Genomic DNA, 12440 nt, shown 5'->3' on the forward strand with positions numbered 1-12440 from the left:
TACTAATAACATTCTTTATAGTCATCTGGCCAATTAAATTAATTATTATATGATTTAGGATAATAAAATATGAAGTGTGATATAGTAATTTGGGGTTATTTAAATACTATATTTATGAAGAAACTTATAACATTTAATGTCATAATTAGAATACTATATGATGTTTGAAGTACAGTCAGTCCTGAATACCTGTGTGATATGTAGGAGTAGATTCAATCAATTATGAGTTTTAAGACATCTGGAAATAAATGGAATCTTAACTATACATGTACACACATTTATTCTTGACACTAGTTCCTAAACAATATTGAAAAAATATATTTTGTTGAGATATTATGTGTGAAAATGACTGAAAGTATACAGGAAGATATGCAATAAATAATACAAACATATAACACTACTGTATATAATAGATTTGAAACCCAGCAGATTTTAGTGTGTGTGTGTGTTTGGGGTGGGGCTTAGAATCACTCTCCCATGAATACAGAGGGACAACTGTAAACTACAAGACAAGGAAAGGTGGCTGTTTTTCCATCATAAATACCATTGTTTGCATTAATTGAAAATAGAATAAACAGAATTGTATATCATTTACTTATTTAGGATGCTTATGCTAAAAGAGGGCTTTTTCAACCATGATCCTCAAATATTAATTAAGGTCACGATTTGACCCAGCAACAACTTAATTGAAAAAATGTACCATAAATGTATTCATATCTATAATCTGTTCAATACCCTGACTTTCATAATTTATGTCTTTTTGTACCTCTTTACATTTTTGCTTAAAAGCTTATTTTCTAAAATCCCTATTAGTAAACTTTATTTATATTAATATCCAAAATTTCAACAAAAATGTCTTCTCTTTGTCAATTTTCTCTTTGAATCTAGTTCCAAAATTTTAGAAGTCCACTCTCCTGCCTCTCCTCCCCCTCCTACTCCTCTTCATTTTTTTGAAATTATTGTGCTGTACTCTCTTGGTGAAGATAAATACTTAGTAAAAGATGAGGCTTTAAAAATGTTTTGAACAACTAATAATAATAATAATAATAATAATAAAATGTAAAAAAAATAAAAATAAAATGAAAACATGACTAAAGATTTTTTAAATCATTTCAAGAACACTGAATAGTGGTAGTAGCTCTGAATACATATTTTATGCATTTTCACATATTTTAGGCTTTCACAAATATTCATGAGTTAGGATCACAATCAGAAATCAGATATTGAAGACTAGTACTGTCTTTGAAAGGAATTTGTGCAGAAACATGAATGAAGAAGAAGCTTGTCTTTGCTGGATAACAAAAAAAGCCATACTCTAGCTTTATTCCCATCTCTTGTTATTTAATATAAAGTGATTGTTTAAAAACTTCTAGGTAATATGCTTGAATGATTAGATTTAGATGTAATTCTAATTAGATTGAATTCCTTATGAAAAATAAAGAAAACTGCCATGATTCTAGAGATTGAGTTAAAGGAAAGCACAATTGGAAATTAATTAAATACTTTTTCTAATTTTTATCATTCAGTAAGGGCATCCAAAGGGATAGCTTTCAAACACTATTACAGCTCTGGATCCAATAGTCAACACATCCCTGTTATTGTTTCTCAAAAACCTCGATTTACTCATAATAAATTCATTAGTATAATATGGAGAAAACTATCAGGAACTCCAGGAGGCTTCACATCACATGCTTTTGCTTCTGTGGTGAACTCAGATGGTGTCAGCACTCAGAGCACTGTAACCCTGGCTGCATCTTCAAGAAAACCTGATGCCTTAGCCAGGCTGGAGGGAGAGTGTGAAGCTGCTTTGTCACCATTGAGGACAAGCACTCTAACCTCTAAGTCCTGCTTAACTACAGTGATGAATGTTTTTCTTTCTTTTACCAGGCACTCACAAGAATTACAGTTAAGTGTTAAGTAACTTTTATTATTCCAATTTTGTTTTGCTTTTTAAAAGCATCTTGAAATCCTGATAGAGTTGCCATAATTTTGATCCTATAAATTTGTGATTGTGTTGAATTATTTAACTTGAATCATAATTTCTAAATTCAAGCCTTTAATAAAAAAGAAAGATAACCGATAACACAATATTTAATCAATGATTTAATTATCATATTGGAAATTAAAATTACACACAGTTTAAAATACTACAAAACATAAAATTAAAAAAATGACCAAATAACACTTTATATTACTAGGAAAATATTTCACTTTCAAGGTCAACATTTAAAGTTGCCACATTTTTTTCCATTAAAATATTTTTTAAAATTTAATTAATAAGAAATGCATGATATATTTACTGTAATATATAGTATTTCTGCTCTATATATTGTAAATACATGTAATAAAAAGAAAAATAAGTGCAAAGAAAAATTTACGGGTTTAGAAAATCTAAATCGAAAGTCAAAATATTTTTCTTTAAATGGGCATATTGAAAAATACTGGTTTGCCATTGACAAAATTAGATGCTAAAATTGACATTTATCTTTAAGTAAAAGGAAATAGTGGGGATTTGATTGCTCATTGCATTTTATTAAGCAGAAAGAATTTAAGCTCTATTTCACTTTACTATATATCAAGCACTTTGTAAGAGATTATAATTAGAAATTCATTGTATCAATTAATCTTCAAATAACCTTATATTACTATTACTGCATCAATTTACATCTGAGGAAATTGTCAAATTTGCAAAATAATTTTCAAGAGTCTCATGTTAAGATATACAAATAAAAATTGAAGCAATGTTGCAATTTTAAATTAAATTCAACTACTGATTGTCAGAAGTACATTTTACCCTAATCATTGCAAAGGTGTGAGACATTTCTATAGAATTGTGACATCATTTTAATATTTCTATCATGATGCATTACACACATGAGATATCTCATCATCCATCATTATGTTCATTTAATTTGAATTATATTTTGTTTTACCCACAAATAGCTCTCTGCTCTCTCATGTCAGGGTTAGACTGTTTGGGAGACACGGAGATGGAGTGACAGAAAATAGCACCTGGAGCTTCCCCCAGCAAAGGTGGAAGAAAAGCTTTTCACATGAGACCTTCAGGCCCAGGCCCTGAAAGTAAGGAGAAAAAGCTTCACTTAGAGGTAGCCTTGGGAGGGTTTAGGCAGGAGGGGTGGAAAATACCATCTTAGTGGAAAATAAGATAGTAGGCAGGGTGTGGTCTTGAGCCAGGAAGTAGAGGGGGTGATCTAATAAGGCAGGCCTGCCATGAGGAATAAAAGGGAATGGACAGGGAGAAGGTCAGACTTTGTACAATGAATCTGTCTTTGGGGATTAGTGGAGTGGGCAGGCCAAGATTGTGGGGTTGGATGTCCAATACAAAGGATATGATATCACATAGACAGAATTAGGGGGTCCTGGATGCCCAGTGGAGTGCAGCTGTGTACAGGAGTGATGTGGAGCTGCTAGCAGGAAGTAGCCCAGGGAGTTGAAGACCCTCTTCTTGGCTGTATAGGTCCCACATATGGCAGGGAGTTGGTCAGCATTCACTGAGGTATTGACTGAAGAGCCAGAGAGCACCCCTGGGAATGAGGTAGGCTATATGAATGAGACTAAATCAACTGTTAACACCCCTGTATCCCAGATCAGCCCAGGTCCATGTATCAGAATGCTGAATGGGACTCACTGTGTGCCAGGCCCAACTGGGCTGACCTGGGAACTCTGGTTTCCATCCACTCAGCAGTTCCCCAAGGCTACTTAGGAAGGTCTACCAATAGCACCTGCCTCCTGGCCCCACTACCTGTGTATGGCTACCCTAAGGAGGGTCATCAGGGGCCATGGGAAGCCTCCATCAGAACAAGGCATCAGACTGCCATCAAACAAGGCAGGTCAGTGCCACCATCATTTCAGTCTCTATCCTCCCACACCAGGGCAAGGATATGGACTCCACCCAGAGATAGGGAAGACTATTAGACTTAGCTGGTAAGGCTGGAAGCTATGTGGAAAGGGTAGGCAAGAAGTGGCCCTGAAACAACCTCTGCAGAGATGGCCATCCTTAGAGCTGAGAACTTGCTGGGGTATGCATATGAGAGGGGAGACACATCTCTAGAGTCCAGCTGCCTGCCTGTGGCCAGTATAAGAGGCCAATGCAGGTTTGAATAAATAAATTATAGTGCATTTTCTGGAAGGGATTCCACACACACTAGTAAAGCATGATGAATAAGAATAGTTTCAAATGTGCAAATTTTTAAAATATAGTCACAAAAGAAGAAACTTCAGCACAAAACACACAGTGTAGTGGGACCCAGCCAGACCCACATACTCCAGAGATGGTGTAGAGAGACGCAGAGGTGTGGGACTGTGTGCCCACCCTGCTGGCTGGGCTTCCAGTGCTGGCTCTGTGACTGCCTGTCCTTTAAAGCACTTAACCCAAGGTGAGGATCACTTTCCTTCATTTGTCTGGTTCAGAGTTGGTCTGAAGGCCAGAAATGAATGGAAAAATGAGTAGATGGTGGTGAGTAAATGCAAACATCTAGAATTTGGTCACAAAGAGGATGCTAGTGACCTTTATCAGGGTGTAGGTGCAGCTAGCTACAGGGCAAGGACACTAAAAGGTGCAGAGACTGGCCCCTGAGAGAATTCTCATGGGGCTGGAGAGGAGATACAATGCACAGTTCTTAGGACTTATACCATGGGTGGCTACAAAAGGTTGGGCAGACTTGCTTGAGGGTCAGAGGTCAGGGCCCACCAGGCTATGTACCTAAAAGCATGAACTTCACTGACCAGGCACAACCAAATAGCTAGGGCCCTCAGTAACCCTATGACAGGGTTGGAGTAGGTATCAATTGCTCATATACTCCCTCCACTACACACACACACACACACACACACACACACACTCATATTATTTCTCTCTCTCTCTCTCTCTCTCTCTCAGTGTCTTCCTCCTCCTGACCCTTCTTCCAGATGCACAGACTGAGAACCCCTGAGGAGAAATTCTAGACCACAGGCCCAGGACTGCACAAGGGCTCATTCTGCCTCTCTACTATTCTGGCTTTGCCCGCTGGACCCCTCTTGGTGCTGTAGTGGCTGCCATAGGCATCCATGCCACAAAACCAGAATTTCAAGCCAGGGCAGGAGCAAGGGGTGGGGGAGATTCTCAGGATTGGGAAGCAGAGGGAGGGTGAGTCCAGGGCCTGAACAGTTTGGGAAGGCTTGGTTCCACAAGCCCTGACCCTCACAGACAGTTTATCACTTGCATCAAACAAGGGCAATAAACTGTGCCCCTCTCTTCTGGGTGGACTCCTGGAATCCCCTCATCCTCTTTGCCCAACTCATCTTCTACCCACACATATTCACAACCCCTATTCCTGATAACAAGTCTGTCCACAGAATTTAGGGCACACCAATGCCATTGGCTTCCCAAACTCTTAAATTCAGAGCCCACTTCAATTCCTTATCCAAGGGTAGGTGTGGGTACAAAAGAGAAATAGGAGCAAGATAAAGAGAAAACTGCTACACAAAAGGTCTGCGAAGAACTTCAGACAGTTGCCAACAATGAGCTCCTAACTCCTAGGGAACCAGTGTGTACAGGAAATAGGTGCTCATAATTTCTAAGACATTGCTTGAGGGAAATGAGACAGAGCATCTTGTACCACAGTTAGAGGTGGAAAAATGTTTTATCAAGGCTTCAGCACTGAGGGGACTTGGGTTCTGATGTACACATAGGTGACCAATTTGTGGCCCAAGAACATAGTGATTCTTTAAAGTGTGTGGCACAGAAGGTCACCTGCCATCTTCCTTTGGTGACAGGGAAGTCATTATTTATTGGGAGTATTTCATTCAATTGTGGATATTAGCAGTAAAACTAGGTCCTGTATTGAGACTTTCTCTGTGAGGCAGTGACTAGCAGGGTTAGAGATCCAGCCACTCTGTAACCATGAATGAATGGTGAGTCTGTGGCCCAGCCCCACCCTATCGGCTCAGGCAGTCCCTGAGCTCCAGTATCTCTAATCTACCATGGAAGTTAGCAGGGTTGGGGCTCAGGGCCTATGGTCATGCCTGTGTCACCATGGGCAGGGGCTGTGGAGGGGTCTCAATGAGTGCCTCGCTCCTGTGGGAGTTTTCTGTGGCTGCTGAAATAGATGACTGCACTACAGTGGCTCAAAAAAAAAACATGCATTTATTCTGTCACAGGCCTGGAGGTCAGAAGTCCAGAATGCATCCTGGGGATCTAGAACCAAGGTGTTGGGAGGCCAGGCTCCTTCTAGGGACTCAGGAAGAGACCATTGCCTGACCTTTTCCAGCTCCCAGAGGATACCACATCCCTGGACTCCTGATCCATTCCTCTAATTTCAAAGCCAGCTGTGCAGCATCTACAAATCTATTTTTCTGGCTTTCTCTGCCCCACCCCCTCTCTCCTCTTCTCTTTCCCTCTCCCTCTCCCATCTTCTCTTCTTTCTCTTTCCCTACTCTCTCTCTCCCTCATCTCCTTCCATTCTCACATTCCTTCTCTTATACTGACCTCCCACCTCCCTCTTTCCCCTACCTTGGACCATCCAGATAATTTGGGATAATCCTCCATCTCAGGCCCTTAACATCATCCCCTGGGAAAAGTCCCTGTGATTACAAACCATAATACACTCACAGGCTCCAGGATTAGGAAGTACTATTCTTAGGGGCCCTCATTCAGTTGAGCTCAGCTTTGATCCTAATTCCCTAGGGATTAGGGCAGACTTCTCCTCAATTCCTCTCCCTTTCTATTTCTGTCCATCCCCAATCTGGTTATTTCTGGGGCTAGCCCAGGCTTATCCCTGCCCACATCCCTGGTCTTCCACAGTCCCTACTTGGTCTAGGATCACAGGTAAGGAACTATAATTTTAGTCATATCTCTGAGACATTTTGTTCCCAATTCTCCCTGGGTCTACTTCTTGTCACCAAACTGCCCTTGGAGGAAGATCTTATGAGGATCTTCAGTCTATGATGGAGACGCCATGGCCCAGAGTCTCTGGGTGATTTGTCTATCAGAATTAGATCACTGGGCTGTCATCTCCCTACTCATACCAGTATCAGCACATCTCCAAGGACTCCTGGACTCCGTGCCCTCCCTTCCCCCCTCAAGCCCAGAATCTCTGGTCACGTCCTCTCTCTACACTTCCCATGGCTCTGATGGCCTTCAAGTGGCTTCATCCAAGGATCCTCTCACTTTCCTCCTCTGTTGATCTTGGCCCTGAACACTCCATGCCACTCTCACCATCTTGAAACTCTTCACCCTCCTGGGCCCCTCTCTTTGGTCCTCTATGCTGGTGCTGCCCTGTCACAACTATTGGGAACTGGCTCCTTGTGTACTCTGGGCCTGTTGCTTCTTTGCCTGCTCAATCTCTTAGCCTTGCTGGGGATTGATGGCTGCTGGAAACTGGTAATTTGGCTCTCCTTGTGGCAGCCCTGTGCCAGGATGGGCTTACCATTCTGAATCCCCACTGGAGGCAGGCACCCAGTGACAAGGGCTGTGTCTCCAGCAGCCTGTCCTCAGAGGTTCAGTTGGGTTCTGGACTGGACCTTACTGAGCCCTCCATGTTTGCTGTTTCACTGTAAAGTTGCTCCCAGTTCTGCTGCAGGTATGATCTCACCAGCCATGACCTGTCAACATAGTGACCTTGGCTGAGGGTTGCTTTCAGGGAAACTCTGAGCTGGTATCTGACATGTTTTATATCATGTGATCCAGACCACTTGGAGGCAGATGTCATATGTCATGCAGTCAGGGAACAGACTCTGGCCACAGAGATATTTGCTCAGGACTGCAGCAGGCAGGAGAGCTGGGTTTCAAACCCAGGTTTGTGGTTTCAGAGCTTCCAAGGCTCTGCCTGGACCACTATGTGCACTTGAGCACCAGTGCTGCTCTGAGGGGGAAGGTTAGTGTCAGGTTAGGCCTTAGCCCACAGGATGTTCAAAGACTCGCTGTCTCCAGGTCACAAGGAAAGGGAACCCATGCCTGTTCCCATTCCCTTCCACTGAGGCAGGTTGCTGTTTGTGCTTTGTGAAGCTGTTGTGGAAGCCACATCTGTTTCCCTGTGACAGCCAGGTGTTATTCCTAACTGCCCCTGCTGTGGCCTCTCTACCTTGGCACCCCACTGAGGGCCTCCTACCCTGCCAACCGGCTCTAGGTGTCTCCCCAGTTTCTTCCACTGCTGTGGCATGGTTTCTTTTTCTCCTTCATCCTGGACAGTGATAGCTAGAACACTGACCCTGCCTTGGTTTATTGTAGCTGCACCTTGTGGGGCCTCCCATGCCCAGTTGTAGGTTGAGAAGGCAGATCACAGAGGCTGAAGTGAGCAGGGCATCTGGGCCTACTATTCCCTGATGTGAGGGCAGGAAGGGATATTGAGAGCAGTTCCCTTTGGGAGTCAGGCCTCCCCCCAGAAGGAACCACTTTATTGTTTATTGCTGGGATCAATCTTTATCTGGAGCCCAGCTCAGCTGCCCAGCATCCTGACCTAGGGTCTCTCCATGGCTTCCATTCTGTGCCCCTTTCCCCCTCCAGGCTCCTGCATGTACCCTGGGCTCCACTGCCTTGGGTGTGAGTCTCTTAGGAATTGAGGAGGAATATCAAGGCCAAGAGGCCAGGCTCAGTGCCCACTCCCTCCCCTTTTGGGGAAGGCTTGGGTGCACAGCCTGTAGTGTATGGAGGGTGTGGTAAGCTGCCAGACCCTCCCAAGACTCCCATCTTCTTGTGCTCTGTCCTTCTGTTGTTGCTTTGGCCTTGTAACACTGGTTGAAGCTCTGCCAGGCCCAGGCCTCAGTGCTGCATGTTGGGAAGGGTAGGTTAAGTGGCAGGGCTCTTTATAGAGGGCACCTTCTTGGCCTTCTGAAACTGGTCTTTATGGCCTCCCCGACTTTGAGGGAGGGCCAGTGCTCCTGGTCCTGCCCTATCCACTGAAGAGGCAAAGGGGGCTAGATCTCTGGAAAGCAAACAGAGTTTGGAGGGGTCTGCAGGCTTTGGGGTGTGCTGCTTTCTGGCTGTTCACCCCTTATCTTGATGGGCTTATGAGCTAAGATCTGAGCACTGGGATTGGCTGGGGTAGGTTTTCCAGCAGGTGGACTTCAACAAACGACCCAGCCGCATGAGCTCCAGGCCCATCAGCTTCTCTGTAGTCCTGAAACTATCGAATGTCAACTTGCAGGAAAAAGCATACCTGGTGAGTTGCCCTCTAAGTCTCTGTAGATGGGCCTAGGGCTGTGCTGCATTGAGGTCACAGCAGGACCTCAGAGAGCATTGAGGTGGATGGGAGGGTCCTGCCATCCTATGATGTTTGGGTGTGGACCTTCCTGGTTCCCTGGGTTGGAGACCAGTGGATTCATAGTTCCAGCCCCCATGAGCCTGAGTGTGGCTGGGAGGTGTGGACACTTCCTTGTGGCCCCCACCCTGGACCTGGAGCAGACTCATCAGCCTGAGTTGGAGGACTCTGAGCATCTGGGCCCCATCCCCTGATGAGCTTGGTCCTTCCCTGCTGCCTCAGGATGGCCTAGTGGAGCAGCTGTATGACCTCATGCTGGAGTACCTGCAGGGCCAGGCCCACAGTATTGCCTTCCCTGAATTGGCACTGCCTGCTGTCTTACAGGTGTGTACCCAATGGTTGGCTCCCTCCCCAAATCCCCGGGGCCTGCTTTATGATGGACTTCGATTATCTTTTAATGGACTCAGTGACCTTTGTACACAGGGACTGAAAGGAGGTGTCTTTGTCCCAGCTTCACAGGGCTAGTAGCAGAGCCTGATCCTTTATGGTCTCCACACAGGCACCGCCTTGTAGCTGGACCCCTTGGACCACAATGTGTGGTACTGGTCTTGGGGGTGTAGGAGATTATCAGTCACTCAGCAGGTTGGGACAGGTCTGGATGGCTCACCAAGGATCCTAGCATCATGTTGGTCCATTGAAAGGCTGTCTAAGCCTTCCAGGGACCAGATCAGCCGCCTGCAGAAGTCTTTACACTGGGGTGGGCTGGTCCCTGACTGATTTCCTATGTGGTCCTGGGGCTGGGGTGGGGGTTTCTCTCTGCTTCTCCCGTGAGAGTATGGCTCTCTGTCTGCTGTTCCCTGTCTCTGGCCTGTACCAGGGAGGGTCACTGCTGCTGCTCACAACTGAGCTGCATCTGAGGCCCATCCATACAGGTTGTGTGTGTGTGTGTGTGTGTGTGTGTGTGCGTGCGTGCGTGCAAGGCTGCAGTCATATAGTTGTGCACACATGCATAGTCACTTGCTGTTCTTTGGCACTTTGCAGTGGCCTGGGTCCCAGATAGGAGTGCCTGGCAGTCAGGAAGCTTCTGCTGCTGGATTCAAAGGTCTCAGGGATAGGGGACTAGAGTAGGGGTAAACAGGTATTTTCAATAAGTGTTCTTGGATTTATGGTTGCATGGTTTCTCAGTCTGGTTACTGGCCTTTGGCCACAGTACAAAAGCAGCCACAGAAAGCTCATTGCATGTGAGGGAATGAGTGCAGCTGTTGCCAGAAGAGGTTTATTTACAGAGATGGGCAGGCTGGAGAGCAGCCTGATTTCATCTGTGGCCCACTGCCCACTTGTGTGCACTTGGGCTCTGGACCTCCCTGGAGTTGCCATGAGGTTTTGATGGGCCCTGGACTTCCTGTCTGCCTGCTGGGTTGATTGCCCCCCACTTCTGCAGTTCAAGTCCTTCCTCCGGGAGTGCAAGGTGGCCAACTACTGCCAGCAGATGCGCCACTTGTTGGAAAAGGTGCAGGAGAATGCAGAGCACATCCACAGTCACCGCCAGAGGGTCTCTTTTGGTGTCTCTGACCAGCTTGCAGTGGTCAGTAGGGAACTGGTATCTGAAGTGGGGGTGGTGCTGCTTGAGGGCACTTGTCAGGGAATGGCTGGGTTTGAGGTTTTCCCATAGTGGGACATGACTCTGAACTGCCCCACCCCTAGGATGCTTGGGAGAAGCAGGCCTGAGAAGAGGGGACCCCACTCACCAGGTACTATAGCCACTGGCGGAAGCTGAGGGACCGCGAGATACAGCTGGAGATCAGTGGCAAAGAGCGGGTACATCTGGGGTGCCAAGGGAGCGGGTGGGTCAGCTAGATTCAGATCTTGCACATTGGCATGACTTTTAGGACCAGGCAGAGATTTGATGGGGTCTTGGTGGTGGTGTGGGTGGGGCATCGGAGGACTATGGCTGTTTGAGGAGGTGGTGATCCTATGGGGTGGTGTCAGGAGTTGTCACAGCCAGGCATCTCCCAAGGGTAGGGGTCTTGGAGGGAATGGAGTGGCTACACATACTTGTCACACAGGCCAGCCTGTGGACCCCAGGAAGGCAGGTAGAAGAGGCAAGAAGGGCTTTAGCTTTTGACCCTGGGCATGGCTGTGGCTATGAGTTGGGGTGACTTGAGAGACTACTACTTGGAGTAGCATGCCACCAAGGTGCTGGCTGTCCTGGGAGGGATGATACGGATGTGGGAGCAGAAAGGTTGTCAAGTAGCAAGTGGCCAAGCAGGGTGCTCCTGAGGGATGCTGGAGGCTTCTGAGGGAAATAGTGTTGGCCTCTCTGAACCCCCTGCCCATGCCTACCTACTCCTCTGGTTCTGATTATTCCAGCTAGAAAATCTGAACTTCCCAGAGATCAAACGGCAGAAGATAGAGGACAGGTAGGATGAGGACAGGAAGGAATTTAAAGACCTCTTTGACCTGGACAGTACTGAGGATGAGGAGACCACAGACTTTTGGAAGAGAGGTGGGGGCTGCCCCTGCTGAAGCATGTGCTCCTGGAGATGGGGAGGGTGTGGATGGATGTGGGACCTCACAGCCAGAGGGGTCCCCACCTCAGTGTTTTCTGTGCTGATTGCTAAGCATGCCTACTTCTAACTATTCTGTTTGGTCTTCCACCTGCAAGTGGAGAGAAGGGTGGTCCTCTAGCTTGTGGCTTACCCTCCTGTGAACCTCTGCTGGTGGTCGCTGGGTGGGGGGGCTCATCATGGACTCTTCTGGGTTCACAGAAACACATGGGTCCCTGAGAACTCGGCAGGGTCTCAGGGCGGAAGAAGATGATAAGGACCACCAGGATGAGGAGGATAGCAGACTCAGAAGGTGAGTGGTTCTTGGGGCAAGGGATCTGGTCCTTAATCCCATCTGGCAACAGAGCCATGGGAGGGCAGCCCCAAGCCTGGCCGACTCCTCCCTGGGGTGCCCAGCCAGCTGCTCTGTTCTCATGGGCTCTAGCAGCCAGCTTATAGTGCAGCAATAAATTAATTAATGCTGTGATTAATTAGTGATGATTAACCTCCAAGACTGGCTTCCTCCCGATAAGCAGAATTTATGTAGCCTTTTCTCTCCCTGCAGATGAAGGCACAGTCACAGAGGCGGAGCTGGACCCTGGTGAGCTGTGGCAGCTGGCCCAGGGGCCCCAGGATGAGCTAGAGGATCTGCAGCTCTCGGAGGAGGACTAAGGGTCTCCTGCAGTACCCCAAAGGC

The sequence above is a fragment of the Urocitellus parryii genome, unplaced genomic scaffold, assembly GCF_045843805.1.
Source record: "Urocitellus parryii isolate mUroPar1 unplaced genomic scaffold, mUroPar1.hap1 Scaffold_61, whole genome shotgun sequence".
In the NCBI taxonomy this organism is placed as follows: Eukaryota; Metazoa; Chordata; class Mammalia; order Rodentia; family Sciuridae; genus Urocitellus; species Urocitellus parryii.